Consider the following 23,874-nt stretch of genomic DNA (forward strand, 5'->3'; position numbering starts at 1 on the left):
TCTGGCTATATTGTACTGTTACGCCCTAGAGCTACATTTTCTAATAATGTCTGCGTCACAGGGCGGGAGATCTGTGGCTGATCCTGCATCATGCAGTGCTGACGCAGCGGATTTATCTGAGGAAAATATTCCAGCTCAGGGTCCAGGTATTGGCGGTTCTGTACCCCACGTTCAGCCTGCAGCACCGGTGGAACACCAAGACCCCCCCCCCCTTGGCTGCTTTTTCTAATTTACTGACTACGCTAGTAATGAGACTTGCGCCCCCTGTGGGACCTCCTGTGCCTGTACAATCACATATTGTCCCTGTTGTAAATCCACCATGGGTGGATTCTCTGTCGACTCAGTTATAGCAGTTAAATCAGTCCTTGGTTAAACAAAAGCCTGACCCTCGCCCCCCTAGGACCAAAGGGTCATCTAAGCGGGCCATTTCTTCACATTCCACGCACGTGTCGGATACTTCCTCTGATGAAGATGGCGTATATACTGACACATCAGACACTGATGCAGATACTTCTGATGGGGAATCTACAACACAGGTAGATTTTCCTGACCTCTTGGAGGCTATCAAACTGATTCTTCAGATCGATGATGAAACTGAACCTCCACATACATCTAAGAAACCTGATAAGTTCAAACGTCAGAAGGTTGCTAAATTAGTTTTGCCACACTCTGACCATTTAGTTGACATACGACAGGAATCCTGGGAGTCTCCAGGAAAGAAATTCTCCCTGTCTAAAAAGATGCTGGTGGACTCATGTTGCACGTCTGGTGGTGTCTTCTACTCTGCCTGTCACTACCGTCACCTCTCTGAAGGACCGACGGATAAACTTGTGGAGGGTTGCTTGAAGTCTATTTACACTCTTGCGGGTGCTGTGCATAGACCTACTATAGTGGCTTCTTGGGCTGCAAAAGCTATCGAAGCCTGGGTTCAAGAAGTTGAAGCGGAGCTACCTCCTAATTTACCTGATAATGCCAGACAGTGTCTTTCATATATTACCACAGCCTCTCATTACATTCAGGAGGCGGCCTCTGATGCCGGTGTGCTGGCAGCCAAAGCGTCTACTTTGTCCAATCTGGCTCGTCGGATTCTTTGGTTGCGATCCTGGTCTGTGGATCTGGACTCTAAAAAGACCTTGGAGGTGATCCCTTTTAAGGGAAACATCCTTTTTGGGGAAGAATAGAACAAGATTGTTGCTGACTTAGCATCTGCTAAAACTGCATGTCTGCCGAGTACTAATCCTTCAGCTCCGAAGGCTAAAAGTACCACCTTTCGTTCCTTTCGACCTCCAAGTAAAGCAAAGGGTCAGGCGTACCTGAAACAGGCTCGCACTACCAAAACATCTAAGACCAAACCTAAATGTTCCTGGGCTGCCCGTCAGCCTGCTTCCAAACCAGACAAGCCTGCTGCATGACGGGGTGGGCCTCCCCCTGGGGGACCCCAGGGTGGGAGGCCGACTTCTGCGGTTCGCCCAGGCAGGGCTACAGACCACTTCAAATGCCTGGGTGAGGGAAGTCGTCACTAACAGATACGTCATCTATTTCAAGAAACTTCTCCCTCGCCAGTTTTGCTCGACAAATATCCCTTCGGATCCGTTGAAAGCAAAAACTCTACAATTGGTGGTACAATCCCTCCTGGACGCTGGAGTGATAGTGCCGGTGCCTCTAGCTCAAAGAGGCAGGGGGTACTATTCAACGCTGTTCCTAGTTCCAAAACCGAATGGATCCTCAAGGCCCATTCTCAACCTCAAATCTTTGAACAGATTTGTGAAGGTATCCAAATTCTGTATGGAAACTCTTTGCTCTTTTGTTCTGGCCTTGGAGCCCAAGGACTATATGGTATCCCTGGACAGGATGCTTACCTACATATACCTATTGCCATGTCGCATCAGCAATATCTGCGGTTTGCTATTGGCAACCTACATTATCATTTCCAGGCCTTGCCTTTTGGACTGACCACGGCTCCACGAATCTTCACCAAGGTCACGAAGGCCCTTCTCCGCAGTCAGGGTATCAGGATCCTGCCGTATCTGGACAACTTGTTGATCCTGGCGAACTCCCCAGAGGTTCTCCTCCGTCCTCTGATACTGACGGTTCAATTCCTACAAGCCAACGGGTGGCTCATCAACTGGAAGAAATCCTCGCTGGTTCCTGCTCAGAACATGGTACACCTGGGGGCGTTACTGGTCACACACAACCAACTGTTCAGGACAGGATACGATGCTTTCTCTCTCGCCCTTGTGTGTCGATACATTCGGCAATGCAAGTACTAGGCCTCATGGTGTCGGCTTTTAACATGGTAGAGTACGCTCAATTTCATTCTCGCCCTCTGCAGCGGTTAATCCTTTCCAAGTGGGACGGCCTGCCTTACCGGATCAGGTCTCACATGATTTCCTTGACTCCGGAAGTTCGTCTGTCTCTGAGCTGGTGGCTCCAGGACCAACAATTGAGCAGGGGTCATCCCTTCTGGATCTCCAACTGGGTCCTCCTAATGATGGATGCCAGTCTGCGGGGTTGAGGCGCAGTGTTGGAGCAACACTCTCTTGAGGGTCGGTGGACCAGTGAGGAATCTCTCCTTCCGGTAAACATTCTGGAGTTGCGGGCAGTGTTCAATGCTCTGAAACTGGCCTTGCCTCTGGTACAGAACAGGCCTGTTCAAGTACAGTCTGACAAAACCACCATGGTGGCGTACATAAATCATCAGGCGGCACTCGAAGCCGCATGGCAATGATGGAAGTGTCAAAGATTCTTTGGACGTACACGCCGGAGAGTGGAGCCTTCATCCGGAAGTCTTTCAACTCCTAGTGGACAAGTGGGGCGTACCAGATGTAGACCTGATGGCGTCTCGACACAATCACAAGCTTCCGGTCTTCAGAGCAAGGACAAGGGATCCTCAAGCAGCGTTCGTGGAAGCCCTGGCTCTTCCATGGAACTTTCGGCTGCTATAAGTGTTCCCTCCAGTGTCACTCCTGCCCAGGGTAATAAGGAAGTTCAAGCAAGAAGGAGGATTACTGCTTCTAATCGCTCCAGCATGGCCCAGACGGCATTGGTTCTCAGACCTGCAGGGTCTCTAGATAGAGCATCCTCTTCTACTTCCGCAACCCCCAGACCTCCTCGTTCAGGGCCCTTGTGTCTACCAGGATCTGCGTGGCTCTTGAAGCTTCACTTCTGAGGGCCAAGGGATTTTCTGAGGCGGTCATTCAAACTATGTTGAAAGCCCGTAAACCGACTTCGGCTCTGGAATTCTTACTTCACGTGGTGTGCGGCTAAGAATTATGATGCGTACAAGTTCATTACTGTCAAACTTTTGGCTTTTCTGCAACAGGGCCTGGACTTAGGCCTTCGTCTGGCCTCCCTCAAGGTTCATATTTCAGCCTTGTCGGTATGGTTCAGAGAAAAATTGCGACTCTGCCTGACGTTCATACAGTACTTTCACTCAGGGCGTTTTACGGATTCAACCTCCCTATGTCTCTCCTGTGGCTCCTTGGGATTTGTCCGTTGTTCTGGATGCCCTACAAGAGTCTCCATTTGAACCTCTTGCGTCTGTAGACCTTAAATGGCTTATAATTAAGGTCTTATTTTTGCTGGCTATTGCCTCTGCTAGAAGGGTTTCAGACTTGGGTACCTTATCCTGTCGGTCACCCTTTTTGATTTATCACCGTGACTGTGCGGTTCTTAGAACTCGCCCTGGTTATCTGCCTAAGGTGGTGTCGTCTTTCCACCTTAACCAAGAGATTGTGGTTCCAGCCTTTGTCTCTCCTGGTTTGTCCTCCAAAGAACGGTCTTTGGATGTGGTACAGGCTCTCCGTATATATGTGAAGAGAACCGCCTCTCTTAGGAGATCTGATTCTCTCTTTGTCCTTTTAGGTTTTCACAAACGTGACTGGCCTGCGAATAAGCAGACCTTGGCCAGATGGCATAGAATGGTGATTGCACAAGCTTATGTACAGGCTGGTCTTCCAGCTCCTGCTACTATCAAGGCCCATTCTACTCAGTCTGTTGGACCTTCTTGGATGGCCCGACGTGTCGCGTCCGTAGAACAATTGTGCAAGGCGGCTACGTGGTCCTCAGTGAACACGTTCATCAGGTTCTATGCCTTTGATACTTCCGCCTCCCAGGATGCTTCCTTTGGACGCCGGGTGAGGAACTGTTTGGACGCCTCTCACGAGGAACTGCTTTAGGACATCCCCAATGTTATTCCCTGTGGAATATCAGTGTACCCTGCTGCAGAAAAGGAGATTTATGGTAAGACTTACCATTGTTAAATCTCTTTCTGCAAGGTACACTGGATTCCACAGGGCGCCCACCCTGATGCACTTAGCTTCTTTGGGTTTGAATGGCATTAGCCGCTTGTACCTTCTCCTGTCGTGAGAATGTGGTTGTCTGTGGCTACTAACTACTGTCGGCTCTTTTACCTGCTACTGCATTGGACTGGTTAACAAAACTGAGCTCCAGTGCCTGGAGGCGGGGATATATGGGGGAGGCGGTGTAGTGCATCCTGGGAACAGTCAAAGCTTTAGCCTGTTGGTGCCTCCGAGCAAGATCCAACTCTACCCCCCACTCCCCCTGATGTTATTCCCTGTGGAATCCAGTGTACCTCGCAGAAAGAGATTTATCAATGGTAAGTATTACCATAAATCTCCTTTTCTGATCACGACCGAAAGCGGTCGAGATAGGCAAATCAAGCAATTTTAACGTATAATTTTCCCGATGGTGACAGGTTTACCATATTATCCCTTTAAACTGGGACACTCATGAATTACGCAAGTTCTTAAGCTACTTAAAATAGCTGAAATGCAGACTTAAAATCAGCCAGCCATAGAACCTGTGTAATTCATGAGTGTCCTGGTTTAAAGGATGCTATGCTAAGCATAGTGCTGGCGGACAGGGGAAATGGGCCAGAGATGTATGGGGAACTTTAGTTGGGGATATATCCATTACATCATCATAAAAGTAATTGATATCTTTTATAGTATCAGGTCTTTAGCTCTACATTAAAAAGGTCTACAGTCAATAGGTCGACCACTAATGGTCGAAATGCATTAAGTCGACAGGGTCAAAAGGTCGACATGTAAAAGATCGATAGTGTCAAAATGTCGACATGCCAATGGTCAACACACATATGGTCGACACAAGTTTATTTAATTATTTATTTCAACTTTTTCATACTTTACCATCCACGTGAGGGTCGGTGGACCAGTGAGGAATCTCTCCTTCCGGTAAACATTCTGGAGTTGCGGGCAGTGTTCAATGCTCTGAAACTGGCCTTGCCTCTGGTACAGAACAGGCCTGTTCAAGTACAGTCTGACAAAACCACCATGGTGGCGTACATAAATCATCAAGGCGGCACTCGAAGCCGCATGGCAATGATGGAAGTGTCAAAGATTCTTTGGACGTACACGCCGGAGAGTGGAGCCTTCATCCGGAAGTCTTTCAACTCCTAGTGGACAAGTGGGGCGTACCAGATGTAGACCTGATGGCGTCTCGACACAATCACAAGCTTCCGGTCTTCAGAGCAAGGACAAGGGATCCTCAAGCAGCGTTCGTGGAAGCCCTGGCTCTTCCATGGAACTTTCGGCTGCTATACGTGTTCCCTCCAGTGTCACTCCTGCCCAGGGTAATAAGGAAGTTCAAGCAAGAAGGAGGATTACTGCTTCTAATCGCTCCAGCATGGCCCAGACGGCATTGGTTCTCAGACCTGCAGGGTCTCTAGATAGAGCATCCTCTTCTACTTCCGCAACCCCCAGACCTCCTCGTTCAGGGCCCTTGTGTCTACCAGGATCTGCGTGGCTCTTGAAGCTTCACTTCTGAGGGCCAAGGGATTTTCTGAGGCGGTCATTCAAACTATGTTGAAAGCCCGTAAACCGACTTCGGCTCTGGAATTCTTACTTCACGTGGTGTGCGGCTAAGAATTATGATGCGTACAAGTTCATTACTGTCAAACTTTTGGCTTTTCTGCAACAGGGCCTGGACTTAGGCCTTCGTCTGGCCTCCCTCAAGGTTCATATTTCAGCCTTGTCGGTATGGTTCAGAGAAAAATTGCGACTCTGCCTGACGTTCATACTTTCACTCAGGGCGTTTTACGGATTCAACCTCCCTATGTCTCTCCTGTGGCTCCTTGGGATTTGTCCGTTGTTCTGGATGCCCTACAAGAGTCTCCATTTGAACCTCTTGCGTCTGTAGACCTTAAATGGCCTATAATTAAGGTCTTATTTTTGCTGGCTATTGCCTCTGCTAGAAGGGTTTCAGACTTGGGTGCCTTATCCTGTCGGTCACCCTTTTTGATTTATCACCGTGACTGTGCGGTTCTTAGAACTCGCCCTGGTTATCTGCCTAAGGTGGTGTCGTCTTTCCACCTTAACCAAGAGATTGTGGTTCCAGCCTTTGTCTCTCCTGGTTTGTCCTCCAAAGAACGGTCTTTGGATGTGGTACAGGCTCTCCGTATATATGTGAAGAGAACCGCCTCTCTTAGGAGATCTGATTCTCTCTTTGTCCTTTTAGGTTTTCACAAACGTGACTGGCCTGCGAATAAGCAGACCTTGGCCAGATGGCATAGAATGGTGATTGCACAAGCTTATGTACAGGCTGGTCTTCCAGCTCCTGCTACTATCAAGGCCCATTCTACTCAGTCTGTTGGACCTTCTTGGACGGCCCGACGTGTCGCGTCCGTAGAACAATTGTGCAAGGCGGCTACGTGGTCCTCAGTGAACACGTTCATCAGGTTCTATGCCTTTGATACTTCCGCCTCCCAGGATGCTTCCTTTGGACGCCGGGTGAGGAACTGCTTGGACGCCTCCCACGAGGAACTGCTTTAGGACATCCCCAATGTTATTCCCTGTGGAATATCAGTGTACCCTGCTGCAGAAAAGGAGATTTATGGTAAGACTTACCATTGTTAAATCTCTTTCTGCAAGGTACACTGGATTCCACAGGGCGCCCACCCTGATGCACTTAGCTTCTTTGGGTTTGTATGGCATTAGCCGCTGGTACCTTCTCCTGTCGTGAGAATGTGGTTGTCTGTGGCTACTAACTACTGTCGGCTCTTTTACCTGCTACTGCATTGGACTGGTTAACAAAACTGAGCTCCAGTGCCTGGAGGTGGGGATATATGGGGGAGGCGGTGTAGTGCATCCTGGGAACAGTCAAAGCTTTAGCCTGTTGGTGCCTCCGATCAAGATCCAACTCTACCCCCCCACTCCCCCTGATGTTATTCCCTGTGGAATCCAGTGTACCTCGCAGAAAGAGATTTATCAATGGTAAGTATTACCATAAATCTCCTTTTCTGATCACGACCGAAAGCGGTCGAGATAGGCAAATCAAGCAATTTTAACGTATAATTTTCCCGATGGTGACAGGTTTACCATATTATCCCTTTAAACTGGGACACTCATGAATTACGCAAGTTCTTAAGCTACTTAAAATAGCTGAAATGCAGACTTAAAATCAGCCAGCCATAGAACCTGTGTAATTCATGAGTGTCCTGGTTTAAAGGATGCTATGCTAAGCATAGTGCTGGCGGACAGGGGAAATGGGCCAGAGATGTATGGGGAACTTTAGTTGGGGATATATCCATTACATCATCATAAAAGTAATTGATATCTTTTATAGTATCAGGTCTTTAGCTCTACATTAAAAAGGTCTACAGTCAATAGATCGACCACTAATGGTCGAAATGCATTAAGTCGACAGGGTCAAAAGGTCGACATGTAAAAGATCGATAGTGTCAAAATGTCGACATGCCAATGGTCAACACACATATGGTCGACACGAGTTTATTTAATTATTTATTTCAACTTTTTCATACTTTACCATCCACGTGAGGGTCGGTGGACCAGTGAGGAATCTCTCCTTCCGGTAAACATTCTGGAGTTGCGGGCAGTGTTCAATGCTCTGAAACTGGCCTTGCCTCTGGTACAGAACAGGCCTGTTCAAGTACAGTCTGACAAAACCACCATGGTGGCGTACATAAATCATCAAGGCGGCACTCGAAGCCGCATGGCAATGATGGAAGTGTCAAAGATTCTTTGGACGTACACGCCGGAGAGTGGAGCCTTCATCCGGAAGTCTTTCAACTCCTAGTGGACAAGTGGGGCGTACCAGATGTAGACCTGATGGCGTCTCGACACAATCACAAGCTTCCGGTCTTCAGAGCAAGGACAAGGGATCCTCAAGCAGCGTTCGTGGAAGCCCTGGCTCTTCCATGGAACTTTCGGCTGCTATACGTGTTCCCTCCAGTGTCACTCCTGCCCAGGGTAATAAGGAAGTTCAAGCAAGAAGGAGGATTACTGCTTCTAATCGCTCCAGCATGGCCCAGACGGCATTGGTTCTCAGACCTGCAGGGTCTCTAGATAGAGCATCCTCTTCTACTTCCGCAACCCCCAGACCTCCTCGTTCAGGGCCCTTGTGTCTACCAGGATCTGCGTGGCTCTTGAAGCTTCACTTCTGAGGGCCAAGGGATTTTCTGAGGCGGTCATTCAAACTATGTTGAAAGCCCGTAACCCGACTTCGGCTCTGGAATTCTTACTTCACGTGGTGTGCGGCTAAGAATTATGATGCGTACAAGTTCATTACTGTCAAACTTTTGGCTTTTCTGCAACAGGGCCTGGACTTAGGCCTTCGTCTGGCCTCCCTCAAGGTTCATATTTCAGCCTTGTCGGTATGGTTCAGAGAAAAATTGCGACTCTGCCTGACGTTCATACTTTCACTCAGGGCGTTTTACGGATTCAACCTCCCTATGTCTCTCCTGTGGCTCCTTGGGATTTGTCCGTTGTTCTGGATGCCCTACAAGAGTCTCCATTTGAACCTCTTGCGTCTGCAGACCTTAAATGGCCTATAATTAAGGTCTTATTTTTGCTGGCTATTGCCTCTGCTAGAAGGGTTTCAGACTTGGGTGCCTTATCCTGTCGGTCACCCTTTTTGATTTATCACCGTGACTGTGCGGTTCTTAGAAATCGCCCTGGTTATCTGCCTAAGGTGGTGTCGTCTTTCCACCTTAACCAAGAGATTGTGGTTCCAGCCTTTGTCTCTCCTGGTTTGTCCTCCAAAGAACGGTCTTTGGATGTGGTACAGGCTCTCCGTATATATGTGAAGAGAACCGCCTCTCTTAGGAGATCTGATTCTCTCTTTGTCCTTTTAGGTTTTCACAAACGTGACTGGCCTGCGAATAAGCAGACCTTGGCCAGATGGCATAGAATGGTGATTGCACAAGCTTATGTACAGGCTGGTCTTCCAGCTCCTGCTACTATCAAGGCCCATTCTACTCAGTCTGTTGGACCTTCTTGGACGGCCTGACGTGTCGCGTCCGTAGAACAATTGTGCAAGGCGGCTACGTGGTCCTCAGTGAACACGTTCATCAGGTTCTATGCCTTTGATACTTCCGCCTCCCAGGATGCTTCCTTTGGACGCCGGGTGAGGAACTGCTTGGACGCCTCCCACGAGGAACTGCTTTAGGACATCCCCAATGTTATTCCCTGTGGAATATCAGTGTACCCTGCTGCAGAAAAGGAGATTTATGGTAAGACTTACCATTGTTAAATCTCTTTCTGCAAGGTACACTGGATTCCACAGGGCGCCCACCCTGATGCACTTAGCTTCTTTGGGTTTGTATGGCATTAGCCGCTGGTACCTTCTCCTGTCGTGAGAATGTGGTTGTCTGTGGCTACTAACTACTGTCGGCTCTTTTACCTGCTACTGCATTGGACTGGTTAACAAAACTGAGCTCCAGTGCCTGGAGGTGGGGATATATGGGGGAGGCGGTGTAGTGCATCCTGGGAACAGTCAAAGCTTTAGCCTGTTGGTGCCTCCGATCAAGATCCAACTCTACCCCCCACTCCCCCTGATGTTATTCCCTGTGGAATCCAGTGTACCTCGCAGAAAGAGATTTATCAATGGTAAGTATTACCATAAATCTCCTTTTCTGATCACGACCGAAAGCGGTCGAGATAGGCAAATCAAGCAATTTTAACGTATAATTTTCCCGATGGTGACAGGTTTACCATATTATCCCTTTAAACTGGGACACTCATGAATTACGCAAGTTCTTAAGCTACTTAAAATAGCTGAAATGCAGACTTAAAATCAGCCAGCCATAGAACCTGTGTAATTCATGAGTGTCCTGGTTTAAAGGATGCTATGCTAAGCATAGTGCTGGCGGACAGGGGAAATGGGCCAGAGATGTATGGGGAACTTTAGTTGGGGATATATCCATTACATCATCATAAAAGTAATTGATATCTTTTATAGTATCAGGTCTTTAGCTTTACATTAAAAAGGTCTACAGTCAATAGGTCGACCACTAATGGTCGAAATGCATTAAGTCGACAGGGTCAAAAGGTCGACATGTAAAAGATCGATAGTGTCAAAATGTCGACATGCCAATGGTCAACACACATATGGTCGACACAAGTTTATTTAATTATTTATTTCAACTTTTTCATACTTTACCATCCACGTGGACTATGATTGTGAATAGCAACCTGTGACCAAGGCACTTGCCCGAAGCATAGTGAACGCAGCAAGCTATGTAAGGTGATGCAGTACACTAATTCATCTTGTTTGTGGCAGAAAAAAGACATTACACCCAAAAAAATAAAAAATTGTATTTACCTTTTTTTGTGTCGACCATTTCCATGTTGACCTTTTGATCCTGTTGACATTTTTCTACTGTCTACCTATTTCACGTCGACATTTTGACCCTGTCGACCTAGCACATGTCGACCAATAGTGGTCGACCTATTGACTGTAGACGTTTTTAGTGTAGAGCTAATAATCCACACCCATTTTATATGATAGGAATTAAAATAAATGTGTATTTGTACAGTATATGTGCTAGTTGCAAAGAATTAAGCAGCCATGTTCACTTTTTTCTTAGCTGCTGATAACTTATAACAACTATTATTTATGATTAATTGGAAAAGTTTGTTCTTAATGAAATGCTTAGCATACAGTTGCAATGCATGGTGTTCAGGAGAGGTTGAGTAGGATTTGCCGGCGTTCGGGATGCCGGCGGTCAGAATACCGACCGTGGCATCCCGATGATTAGAATCCTTACAGGGAAAGGCAAGTATACTTACCTCCCCCCCTGTCCCCCTTATGCTAGCCATACATCAGACCAACTTCAGAGCAACTTTCCCCCAACTCTCCAAACCTCCAACCATCCAACTTTTCTGTTCAACTAAAACAGTGCTCCACACACCACACCAACTTTTCAGCAGACCAGCAAACCAGCCAACTTCTCTCCAACTTGTTATGTCACAGAAGTAGGTGGACAGTGCCTGCCTACTGTCACGATCCGGGTATCTGGACGCCATTTCTTACCTATCAGATGCCTCCTAAGGCTGGCTCAGCGCTCCAGGACCGGATCCCATCTGTTATCCTGATGTGCACATTCCCGCATCCTCTTCTGTCTCTCTGGACGCAGTTACAGTAACGCCTTATACATCTGGCATGGCGTCTCCCGCGGCCTCTGCCGCCGTCCCTGAGCTTCTGCATTCAGAGTGGCGATTACGTCAGCCGCGGCCTCCGCTGTGTCCGCGTGGTCGGATGTGCATCTGTCAGCCTGGCGTCTCCTGTCTCCGGTGGCCGGCGCTGCCATTACTGTTTTCCAGACCACATGGATTACAAACCAAACTTCCCTCCAAGTGTCTGCATGGGCGCAGCCATCTTGGATTTTGTCATCTGATCATTTCCACCAATCTGCTGTCTGTATTGTTGATTTGCATAATTGCCTAGCCAACCCCTTCCTTGCTGCAGGTATAAGTAAGCTGTGCCTGAGCAAGGAAGGCGTCAGTGCTTTGGTTGTCAAACCTAGTTCCAGTTTGTCTCTCTTCTGTGAATGTCTTCCAGGTTCCAGCTCCTGTCTCCAGACTTCTGCTATAGAGACCCGCACCAGCATTCCATCTGCGGTGTAGCCTGACTCTCCGATCCATTCTGGACTCACCTGTTTCCAGCTACAACATCACCTGCTTCCAGCTCAGCTTCCAGCAGTGTACAGCTTCTCTTAAAGGGCCGGTGTCCTTTCTGCAGTTTACCATACTCCACCGGTATTATTATTTCTCCGCTCTCAAATTCTACATTTCATCTATATTGCATCGTTCTCAAGCTTTATTTATTATTTAACTGGTTCCAGCCAGTATCCACTCCGTGCCAACACCTGTCTGGTTCTAACCAGTACCCACAGCAGCATTTTATCTACAGCAGTCCAGCTTTCCCTGGAACACCAGCTGGTACGACCTTGGGCTTTCGTCATTGCTACAGTTGAGCCTGGTAAGGACTTTCCAACTTGCAGATAATAAGAACTGTCTCATACCACCAGAGCTCTGTGGCCCCTGCCACCCTGTAGTACCCAGGAACTGTATTATTATTTCTCTGCTGATTTTTATGTTACTTTTTACTGCTACTGTGATGCATGGAGTTTGTCATAAATAAATATCATTGACTTTTACTCAAGTTGTCGTGGTCACGCCTTCGGGCGGTTTCTCTTCATGTTACTTACATGTCCAGGGGTCTGATACAACCTCCCAGGTTCCGGTACATCTCAGCCCCTACAACTGAGGCTGCCTTCCGTCAGCTCAGGCCCTCAGTTGTGACAGTAAGCACTGACCAGATGAATCCAGCCGGAGACCAGGATCAAGCGGCCAGGCCGATGCAAGAACTGGCAGCCCGACTTGAACATCAGGAGGCTGCACAGGGCCACATCATCCGCTGTCTCCAGGATCTCTCTACTCGGCTGGATGGGATTCAGACAACTCTCCGTGGATCAGGCGCATCTGGGGCGTCAACCACAGTGACTCCAACTATAACCCCACCCACCTTACCCGTTTCTGCTCCACGTCTTCATCTTCCAACGCCAGCAATATTTGACTGATCTCCAAGATTCTGCAGGGGATTTCTCAACCAGTGTGAGATTCAGTTTGAGCTACAACCTGGCAATTTTCCCAGTGACCGTACAAAAATTGCCTACTTCATCTCACTTCTCAGTGGCTCAGCCCTTGACTGGGCATCACCGTTATGGGAGAGGTCCGACACCCTGCTATCTTCTTACACTGCATTCGTGTCAACATTCAGGCGCATCTTCGACGAGCCAGGCTGGGTAACTTCAGCTTCGTCTGAGATTCTCCGTTTACGCCAGGGATCACATACTGTAGGACAATATCTTATACAGTTCCAGATCCTGGCATCTGAACTGGCATGGAACGACGAGGCCCTGTATGCTGCATTCTGGCATGGTTTATCCGAGCGTATTAAAGATGAGTTAGCTACCAGAGACTTACCCTCCAAGTTAGATGAGCTAATCTCACTTTGTACAAAAGTTGACTTACGTTTCAGAGAGAGAGCAACTGAGCGTGGAAGATCATCTGCTCCAAAATCTTCTGCTCCTCCTCCTCGCCAACTGTCACCAACTAAAGATGAACCCATGCAAATTGGCCGTTCCCGTTTAACTCCTGCTGAGCGCCGAAGACGTCTCTCTGAGTCTCTCTGTCTGTATTGTGCAGCTCCGTCTCACACTATTAATGCCTGTCCCAAACGTCCGGGAAAACTCCAAATCCTAGCTCGCCAAGGAGAGGGCCGGCTAGGAGTAATGATCTCCTCTCCATCTCCTCAAGATTGTAATCTCCCAGTCTCGCTTCAAGTTGCTCAACATTATCAGAACGTCATTGCCCTCCTGGATTCCGGAGCAGCTGGGAACTTTATTACCGAAGCCTATGTTAAACGGTGGTCCCTACCCACCGAGAGACTTCCTTCCTCCTTTTCCTTAACTGCCGTGGATGGCAGTAAAATTTTTGATACAGTTATTGCTCTAAGGACTCTACCAGTTCGTCTGAGAGTGGGAGTTCTTCATTCCGAACTTATTTCACTTTTAGTGATTCCAAGAGCCACACATCCTGTGGTCCTGGGCCTTCCATGGCTCTGTCTTCACAATCCTACAATTGATTGGACGACTACGCAAATCCTGGCATGGGGTCCCTCCTGTGCTAAGACATGTTTGTTTAAAGTGTTGCCTGTCTGTTCTTCCTCCCCCAGGTCGTCTGATGTTCCACCTCCTCCATATCAAGATTTCACGGATGTGTTCAGTAAAGCTTCTGCTGATATCCTTCCTCCTCATAGAGAATGGGACTGCCCGATTGATCTCGTTCCAGGGAAGGTTCCACCTCGAGGCCGAACTTATCCGTTGTCTTTGCCCGAGACGCATTCTATGGAGGAATACATTAAAGAGAACCTGGCAAAGGGGTTCATTCGACCTTCTTCTTCTCCAGCCGGCGCAGGCTTCTTTTTTGTAAAAAAGAAAGATGGTGGTCTGCGGCCGTGCATCGACTACAGAGGTTTGAACGACATTACCATCAAGAACCGCTATCCTTTACCCCTGATTACTGAGCTCTTTGACAGAGTTAGCGGAGCTACCATCTTTACAAAGCTGGACTTGAGAGGTGCATACAATCTCATCCGGATCCGTGAGGGTGACAAGTGGAAGACCGCATTTAACACCCGTGACGGACATTATGAGTACCTCGTCATGCCCTTCGGATTGAGCAATGCTCCAGCTGTCTTCCAGCATTTCGTCAATGAGATCTTCAGAGACATTCTATACCGTCATGTCGTGGTCTATCTAGATGATATCCTCATTTTTGCCAACAATTTAGAGGAACATCGTTTTTGGGTAAAGGAGGTTCTGTCCCGTCTCCGTGTCAATCATCTCTATTGCAAATTAGAGAAATGCGTCTTTGAAGTCAAGTCCATTCCGTTTCTAGGGTACATTGTGTCCGGTTCCGGACTAGAGATGGATCCTGAGAAACTACAAGCAATCCAGAATTGGCCAGTACCCTTAACCCTCAAAGGGGTCCAGAGGTTCTTAGGGTTCGCCAATTATTACCGAAAGTTTATACGAGACTTTTCCACCATTGTGGCGCCTATTACTGCTTTCACCAAGAAGGGTGCTAACCCGTCCAAGTGGTCTGAAGAAGCCATGCAAGCTTTTCATCTTTTAAAACAGAGGTTCATCTCTGCGCCTGTCCTGAAACAGCCTGACATCGACTCTCCTTTCATCCTAGAGGTGGATGCCTCCTCCGTTGGAGTAGGAGCGGTGTTATCTCAGAGGGCTAAAGATGACCATTTACATCCTTGCAGTTTCTTCTCACGGAAGTTCTCCCCAGCGGAACGCAACTATGCCATTGGCGACCAGGAGTTGCTAGCCATCAAGCTCGCTCTAGAGGAGTGGAGATATCTGTTGGAGGGAGCTTCTCATTCAATCACCATCCTTACAGACCACAAGAACCTTCTATATCTGAAAGGCGCACAATGTCTCAACCCTCGTCAGGCCAGATGGGCACTTTTCTTTTCCAGGTTCGACTTTAAACTCCAGTTCTGTCCGGGCTCTCAGAATCGCAAGGCCGATGCCCTTTCCCGCTCATGGGAGCAAGAAAATGAGTCAGAGTCTTCAGACAAGCATCCTATTATAAATCCGTTGGCATTCTCCACGGTAGGGATGGACTCTACGCCCCCATCAGGGAAAAGTTTTGTGAAGCCGACACTAAGGAAGAAGCTCATGCATTGGGCCCATGCTTCCCGCTTTGCCGGACATACAGGTATCCAAAAAACCCTGGAGTTTATCTCTAGGTCCTATTGGTGGCCAACTCTGAAAAAGGACGTTTTGGAGTTTATTGCATCTTGCCCAAAGTGTGCTCAACATAAAGTATTCCGCCAGTCGCCTGCGGGGCAACTGGTTCCACTATCTGTTCCCCGTCGACCATGGACCCATTTGTCGATGGATTTTATTACAGATTTGCCCATGTGCAACAAGTTTAATACCATCTGGGTGGTAGTTGACCGGTTCACCAAGATGGCACACTTCATTCCTCTCACCGGTCTTCCGTCAGCTTCCAAGTTGGCTCAAGTATTCATACAAGAGATCTTTCGACTCCACGGTCTTCCAGAAGAAATTATCTCAGATCGAGGAGTTCAATTCACAGCCAAATTCTGGCGAAGTTTATGTCAAGCCCTCCAAGTCAAGCTAAAGTTTTCCACGGCTTACCATCCTCTGACCAATGGTCAAACTGAGAGGGTGAATCAGGACTTGGAGTCCTTCCTCCGCATCTATGTGTCCTCCTCTCAAGATGACTGGGTTCAATTACTTCCCTGGGCCGAGTTCTGTCATAACAACCAGTATCATTCTTCATCTGCCTCAACACCATTCTTCACCAACTTTGGATTCCATCCTAAAGTCCCTGAGTTCCAACCGCTTCCAGCAACTTCTGTTCCCGCAGTGGATATCACCTTGCATCAGTTTGCCAATATCTGGAAGAGCGTACGATCAGCTCTGCTCAAGGCATCGTTCAGGTACAAGAAGTTTGCGGATAAGAAGCGTCGAGCAGTTCCTGCTCTCAAGGTGGGTGATCGGGTATGGTTATCCACGAAGAATTTGAGGTTAAGAGTTCCCAGTATGAAGTTTGCACCTCGCTACATCGGTCCTTTTAAAATTGATCAAGTCATCAATCCTGTTGCTTACAGACTCCAGTTGCCTCCCTTCTTAAAGATACCCAGGACATTCCATGTTTCCCTGTTGAAATCACTAATCTTGAATCGGTTTCATTCCTCACTTCCTCCAACTCCGAAAGTCCAAACTCAACGAGGCGTTGAGTATGAAGTAGCCAAGATCCTGGACTCACGTCACCGTTACGGTCAACTTCAGTATCTTATTGACTGGAAGGGTTATGGCCCTGAGGAACGTTCATGGACCAATGCTTCTGATGTCCATGCTCCTGCCTTGGTCCGGAGATTCCATTCCAAGTTTCCTCAAAAGCCAAAGAAGTGTCCTGGGGCCACTCCTAAAGGGGGGGGTGCTGTCACGATCCGGGTATCTGGACGCCATTTCTTACCTATCAGATGCCTCCTAAGGCTGGCTCAGCGCTCCAGGACCGGATCCCATCTGTTATCCTGATGTGCACATTCCCGCATCCTCTTCTGTCTCTCTGGACGCAGTTACAGTAACGCCTTATACATCTGGCATGGCGTCTCCCGCGGCCTCTGCCGCCGTCCCTGAGCTTCTGCATTCAGAGTGGCGATTACGTCAGCCGCGGCCTCCGCTGTGTCCGCGTGGTCGGATGTGCATCTGTCAGCCTGGCGTCTCCTGTCTCCGGTGGCCGGCGCTGCCATTACTGTTTTCCAGACCACATGGATTACAAACCAAACTTCCCTCCAAGTGTCTGCATGGGCGCAGCCATCTTGGATTTTGTCATCTGATCATTTCCACCAATCTGCTGTCTGTATTGTTGATTTGCATAATTGCCTAGCCAACCCCTTCCTTGCTGCAGGTATAAGTAAGCTGTGCCTGAGCAAGGAAGGCGTCAGTGCTTTGGTTGTCAAACCTAGTTCCAGTTTGTCTCTCTTCTGTGAATGTCTTCCAGGTTCCAGCTCCTGTCTCCAGACTTCTGCTATAGAGACCCGCACCAGCATTCCATCTGCGGTGTAGCCTGACTCTCCGATCCATTCTGGACTCACCTGTTTCCAGCTACAACATCACCTGCTTCCAGCTCAGCTTCCAGCAGTGTACAGCTTCTCTTAAAGGGCCGGTGTCCTTTCTGCAGTTTACCACTCTCCACCGGTATTATTATTTCTCCGCTCTCAAATTCTACATTTCATCTATATTGCATCGTTCTCAAGCTTTATTTATTATTTAACTGGTTCCAGCCAGTATCCACTCCGTGCCAACACCTGTCTGGTTCTAACCAGTACCCACAGCAGCATTTTATCTACAGCAGTCCAGCTTTCCCTGGAACACCAGCTGGTACGACCTTGGGCTTTCGTCATTGCTACAGTTGAGCCTGGTAAGGACTTTCCAACTTGCAGATAATAAGAACTGTCTCATACCACCAGAGCTCTGTGGCCCCTGCCACCCTGTAGTACCCAGGAACTGTATTATTATTTCTCTGCTGATTTTTGTTACTTTTTACTGCTACTGTGATGCATGGAGTTTGTCATAAATAAATATCATTGACTTTTACTCAAGTTGTCGTGGTCACGCCTTCGGGCGGTTTCTCTTCATGTTACTTACATGTCCAGGGGTCTGATACAACCTCCCAGGTTCCGGTACATCTCAGCCCCTACAACTGAGGCTGCCTTCCGTCAGCTCAGGCCCTCAGTTGTGACACCTACTTCTGTATGTTTTGAATAGTTATTTCAAAATATAAAAAGGAGTAGTGCACACCAAAGGCATGCACCCCCAGAAAAGGGGCGATGTCTTGCGGGGAAGGGGCATGGCCTCTCAATAGTACCCCCAATTAAAATTATGCCGCACAGTAGATCAACCTTATTCACATTACAAAATGCAGTAGAGCCCCTTATTCACATTAGAAAAGGGAGGTGGGTAAGATTAGGCCAGTGAGAGAGAAAGGTGGAGGGGGCGTGATTATTGGTGATCCCGTGAGGGGTGATAATGAAAGGGAGTGATCACGGTGCTGCTGGTGGTGGGGACTTGGAGGATGCAGGATCCTGTGGGCTCAGTAATAGCGACAAAGGACTTGCATCCATAGATAATTCATTCAGGAAGCTCAGCAGCCAGGGACCCACTCTCCCTGCAGCAGCATCCTGCCCCTTCACTCCACACTTACAGGGTGATCATCATAAACCTCTCAGCGGCCACAAAATCCAGCTACCCCCTCAAAGGTGCACCAGTCCCAGATGTACATCCCCAGCCCAGCAGTAATGTCCAGTATACAGGATGTCTTCATGCATCCTGATATATGGCCAGCTTAAACCCAGTATGAATTCAGAGAGCAGCTTTATGATGTACGCTGGAGAATCAACATTAAACATTGCTGGATTGATAATATAATGTACTGTAAAGGTCATGTTAAAAAGCTCAGAAAAAAGCCAGAAATGTTAAATGAATGCAGTTTGTACAAGTTGCCTGAAGGTGGTCAGTATTATTGTATAGAGTTAAGAAATTCTCTAGTCAATCACCTGAGGCCTGCCTCATACTCGTAAAACATACTGACATTTGTCAGCAGCAACACCGATCCTCCTTACCCCGCTCTGCCGCCACTGATATGAATGACAGGCGGAGGAACCCGGCTACTCCAGCAGTAGCATCGTTCTACACATCCCGCTCCGCAGCCGCCAGGGATACCGATATGACAGAGGCCACAATGATGACTACCACAGCCTGCTGCTGATCCGCTGCTGCCTGGGAAGGATCCCGGGTAGACAGGAACAACTACGGCACTGATGGACTGCCACAGCTAGATCTTCTGCATGCTCCAACCCCCACTGATGCTACCACTACATGGAATCCTGCGCTGATGGGAGCACTGGTGGCAGTGATGGACTGGTGGTGGTAGTGGTGATTGTGGGGGCTAGGGGTGCTGGCCGATCGCATGAGATGGGGGGGGGGGGGTGCGGCCAGGGGACACTGGTGAGGCTGCCAGTGATGGTGATCGCGGAGGGGTTAGGGATATTGGATGATTGCATGCGAGAGGGGTGCAGTCGGGTAGGGGGGTTTGGGTTAGTGGTAGACTGCGGATCTTGCTACCGGCAAGCAGGATTTTTGCCCGGGGCGCCGCCATCCGGAGGACGCCACCGCCATGGCAAGATCCGCTACTGGTGCCGCCCGGTGCTGTGTGGATGCAGTGCTGTGCGGTGTGCGATGAAGTCATCGTGCACCGCACTGCACTGTGGAAGTGTCACATAGACGCTAGAAGTCATAATTTACCTCTAGTGTCTATGTGGTGCTATGGGAGAGACGTCATGACATCTCTCCCATAGATCCTAGGAGTGGCGCCGGCGGCTGGAGACGGAGGGCAGCAGCGGTCGGAAAGCAGGAGCGGGGATGGTAAGTATTAATTGATTTTTTTTGTAAGTGGCGCAACTAGGGGGCACAACTTTACAGGGGGCACAGTACTGGGGGCAATACTACTGGGGCACAACTCTACGGGGGCACAGTTCTGGGGACAATACTACTGTGGGCACAACTCTACAGGGGGCACAGTACTGGGGGCAATACTACTGTGGGCACAGCTACAGGGGACCTAACTGTCCACGCCCCTTCTCTATGAAGCCACGCCCCTATTTTTTAGCCCTGGGCGCCACAAGGTCTAGATCCGGCCCTGGCGGGCAGTTGACACTGAAATGTGCTGCACCGATCCCCTCTCTAGCTCACTGCTGACGCTAATCCCAATGGTGAAGAAGTGTCCACCTATTTATCGTTCAGTTGGGGGGAACTTTCCCCGTACACCTGAACGATTAGTTGAGAAAATCAAACATGTTCGACTTTCCCAACTAGTTGGAGAGACCGTTTTTGGACGTTTTTCAGTGTGTGGGAGCAAATAACTGATAATCGTTTGCTCCCACACACTACCAGATTATCATTCCAAATAGCCAATTAGTTGGCTGGTTGGAACAATATCTTCCTGATGTATGGGTACCATAACCCTCCCTTTCTGTAACGTAAACTGTCTGTATTCTGACTGCCAGGAACCCGACTGCCGGAACACTGACCGGATCCCTGTTCAGGAGAAATATTTGCTGAGTCTTCCGCTATTGTAGGAGACAAGTCATGTTTAGCAAATAACTGTGTTGTTGCAAAAGTTTTAACTAAAATACAGTAGTGAAAACATTCTAAGAAGGGAAATGCGGAACAATAAAGAACTACATTATATCAACTAAACAGTCATGTGAGAAAGTCTTAATGGGTATTTTACACTGGCATCAAAATGTACAACGATCTTTACTGGCACTGTAGAGGTAGAAGACCAGATATCTTTATGCTATAATAAAGGGATACATTAATCAGGGGTGGTATAGGATCTCGGCGGTCGTGGTTGCAGTCAGTCACATGACTGACACTGGCATCCCGACAATTAGAATGCCAACGGGTTCATTATTTTACCTGTCCCCTATCCTAACCTGCCTGGGTTGGCGGCTAGGGCTAAGATAGTGGGATACGGTGGTGGGGAGAGGGAGTGGCAGCTACGGCTACCCCCTTCCCCTCCCCAATGCCTAACCCTAACACCCTCCCCTGCCTGGGCCCTAACCCCGTCCTTTACCCCTAACCCCAGGATTCCAAGTGGTGTTGGGATTCCGGTGTCGGTCACTTGACCGTCGGCATCCCGACCATCGGGATGCGGACTGTATCCCTATTAATCAGCACTGATACATGCAATACAATATACTGTAGGTAGGTATCAAAGGTCCTCATATAGTAAAAAAAAATACACTGAAACCCAGTATTAGGGATACATACTTTAGCTTCATGTAGCTTTTGCCTTATCATGGTGTGCCTTCTAGCACTAGCCATAGACAGCAGGACCCGGGATTCATCAGACATAACAATGTGTTGCCAGTCCTCCAGTGGCCATAATGTTCACCCATTGCAACTAAACCTTCTGGTTCTTTCGCTGACAGGAGTGAAACTCAGTTGGGTTGTCAGCTGCAATACCCCATGATGAGTTCTGTTTTCTAATATTTCTCATTTGGCACCGTTGTTGCACTCTGGTCTCAGGGAACATGGACGGTAAAGCCATGGTTCCTGCCATGGATAACGTCTGTTACTCTCCACATCAGTCTTCTAAGCAAGCTTAAAGTGTCCCCTGTATATGGTGAGATTTTATGATGACCCCTCTCAAGGTGGGGGCTACGGTGCACTATATAGTCTACATAATAATCTTCTAATGTCTGTCCCATCTCCAACATGCATACACAGTAGTAGTCATGATGTGCACTGCTCATCCACTGAGCTGCTCTGCTAGGGAGAAGGGAGGGACAAACCTTATCCTAGCCAGAGAGGATGGAGGATCTGCCAGGCCCCTGGGAATGGGGTACATATGCAGATGAGATAGCGAAGGGGTTGGGTGGGATGGCGCAGGGAATGGAGCAGGGCAGAACATCAGACAGAACAGTAGGTGGGATGGGACAGAGTGGGGGGAAGAGCATCAAACAGAGAGGAGTGTGGGGTGGTTATTTTTAGCCTTGACCCTTTGAAGATCTAAATTAGGTCTTAACTTAATTAGTATTTAAAGGTTTGTTTTCACCCATCAAAATGGTATAATGCCTAAAAAAGGAAATCTGCAGGGCTGCATCTTACTAGTATGGCTTAAGCATAGTCTGGGAAAGTTGGTCTGCAGGGTGCAACAATTCTTCCAGGAAGAAGCACAATACTCTATTTATTTACAATCCTAATTACTGGCAGCGTATTTTGTATAGTATGATACTGATACTAATAAATAACATAGTAGGGTTTGTCAAGCCTGACTATTGACCAGAATGCCCAAAAAATGACATTGTGTAAGTTTATAGCTATGATGTATTGTGGAAGGTTATATCCATGATCTACTGTGGGAGGTTATATTCCAGTACAGAGCAGTTACAATAATCAGATCAGCTTGAATACAATCATTTATTAAATGTAATACCAATAACAGCTGGAGGGCCCATATGCAGTATGAGATTGTTGTGTGTTCTGCATGGGATCTGAAACCGAGGACAAGCTGGAGAATGTGTGACAGCAGTGAGTGGCTGAAAAGGTAACAGCGGCGGTATCTGGACTATAGATTACACTAAAAAGGTCTACAGTCAATAGGTCTACCACTAATGGTAGACGTGCATTAGGTCAACAGAGTCAAAAGCATGTAAAAGTAAGACAGTTCTAAAGGTCGACAGGGTCAAAAGGTTTACATGACAATGGTCGACAACATAAGGTAGATACAAGTTTTTTAATTTTTGTTATTTTTATAAAACTTTTTCATACTTTACCATCCACGTGTACTACGATTGGGAATAGTAACCTGCCAAGCGCAGCGGTAACAGAGCAAGGCACCTTGCCCGAAGCTGCAAGGGGATGTGGTGCACTAAAGGGGCTTGTCTGTGGCAGAAAAGTGCCAAAACACCCCAAGAGAACTACAAAAATTGTGTCTACCTGTTTGTGTCAACCTTTCTTACTGTCTACCTATTCTATGTGGACCTTTTGACCCTGTTGACTTTTTGACCCTGTCAACCTAATGCACGTCTACCATTAGTGGTAGACTTATTGACTGTAGACCTTTTTAGTGTAGATCTAATAATCCGCACCCACATCAGCAATACCAGGACCGTCTATCTGAATGTTTAGCCATTTGAGAGGCTAGTGGTAAATGGCCCAGCTGCCTATTGGATAGAGAGGGGGGGGGGGGAGGGGGCAATATGTGAGGTAATGGCATGAATGAACCACTTACGTATACCACTGAGTTATCACTACCATCACTATATATGGATAGAGATAAATGAGAGCGAGAGAGATTTTTTGTTGCATCATTTTACTTTCATTTAGTGGAATCTATTTCAGTACAAGTCATGAAAAATACTGTTCATAAAACGTATTCAATAAAATATTATTTTTTCTTAAATGGGACAGAACTCGGTTCCAGTTAGTCAGCAGAAATTGTGTCTTTGAACATGAGCCCTTCAAACATGTGGGCATATTTAAAAGGGTGAAACAATATAGATATTTTTGCTATGCCCTACACAGTACCCTTAGCAATAGCGCCTGCCAACGAAGATGTGATAGTTTTAGCTGGAGAAGGTTTAACCTTGCAATACTCATTCTGTACAGCTCAGAATGGCGATAGTAGAAGAAAATGAATTAAAAAGTACTTTACTAAATTGAATAACGGATGCATTTTAAGTTAATAGTTGAAATATAGTAATATATGAGGGCTAAATAAATATATATATATATATATATATACTGTGTGTGTGTATGTATATATATATATATATATATATATATAATTTTAAAACAAGCAGGGCCTTCTTCCCTCATGTGCCTATCCTTCTCTTACATAAACCATCTTCTACACCATAATCCCTTCGTCGGCACCAAATCCCTCAGTTTCTGCCGCCCTGATACTTATT

Source organism: Pseudophryne corroboree, chromosome 2, assembly GCF_028390025.1.
Source record: "Pseudophryne corroboree isolate aPseCor3 chromosome 2, aPseCor3.hap2, whole genome shotgun sequence".
Lineage (NCBI taxonomy): Eukaryota > Metazoa > Chordata > Amphibia > Anura > Myobatrachidae > Pseudophryne > Pseudophryne corroboree.